Genomic DNA, 1,313 nt, shown 5'->3' with positions numbered 1-1,313 from the left:
TCATCCTCAGGCAGCAAACTTTGTGATTTAACCCCAGGAAATATAATTTATGCAGCCATAAGGTAGTAAAAGACCTAAAGATGTCAGTAAGTCTAGGTCCCACATCAAGGCCAGGGAAAATTACATGTAAAAATAAACTGCCTAACCTGAAGACCTTTGGTTGTGATAGCTCCACAAGCACCCATGCAGGCTCTTCCACTGCTTCATATCCTTGGAATGTTACTGCAGCATAGTTGGACCTGCAGTCCCCAGATGTTCTCTGATCCTCCCCTGTGCAGTGATAGTACTCAGTGACTCCTGCTCAACTGTACCACCTTTCTTTAATCACTGTGATAAAAGTCATCCCTATCTGAAATTTCTCAGCATTTTTTAATTCTAACCTTGTTCCCCTCTGCTCACATCTTCTTGTGGCCAAGAAAATCCGTGTAAGAGACACCTTGAGCTAGGTGTAAATCACCTGCTCTCTCTCTGGTGTGAGACACCAGTGAAGGTATGGCTGGATTCTCTCCATGTCAGCCTCCCACAGGCATTCTGTGTCCACACGGACTCTACTAGTGCTCTGATGCCCTTCAGGGCATTCTCTAATGAATTTCCCTTAGTAGCTATCTAGTTATTTTTACAAATACTGTCAAACTTAGTATTTCCAAAACCTTTTTCCCACTGCCAAATTCATTTGACAATAGCCAATAATTTCATAATTATTCGGGGGAATAATACAGACTTCTGGTGCCAAAAGTGACAATTCTTTAAAAAATAATAAAAGGTTAGTTAAGGAATTTTGGGCCCACATTAGTTAAATAATTTCTTCATTGGCTTAGAAAAAAATAGATGAATCCACTCCTGTTTCTGCTATAATTTTCAAGCCCTGTCATAGAATAAGAACTCTTAAGTAGTGCCTCAGGCTTGGAAAAGATGAGATATTTTCTAAGTACTAAGAAAACAACTGATGAAAGAGTTACCTTTTCCATCCAAAAATATGCTATGATACTCAATTTAAGAGGTAGTTGTTTTCTATCCAGAATACCAAACTAAATGTAGAGGTGTATTTAGTGCAAAACTTTGTTTCTAATTTTAAAAAAAGTTACTTTGAGGGTAGATTTTTTGATGGTTGATGTGTGGATTTGTTTTGTTTTGTTTGGGTGGTTTTGGGGTTTTGTTGCTTAATTGGTTGGTTTGGTTGGTTGCTGGGATTTTTTTCCATGGTAGAGAGTGCTGTTATTTTCACTTTGATTTCCAGACAACAATATTGATTTTCTTTTCTTCCCCTCCCAAAGTGTCTGTTCAAAAGAAGGAAGAAACAACTACTTGTACTG

Source organism: Vidua chalybeata, chromosome 1 (genome assembly GCF_026979565.1).
Source record: "Vidua chalybeata isolate OUT-0048 chromosome 1, bVidCha1 merged haplotype, whole genome shotgun sequence".
NCBI lineage: Eukaryota > Metazoa > Chordata > Aves > Passeriformes > Viduidae > Vidua > Vidua chalybeata.
This window is presented reverse-complemented; position numbering follows the sequence as displayed.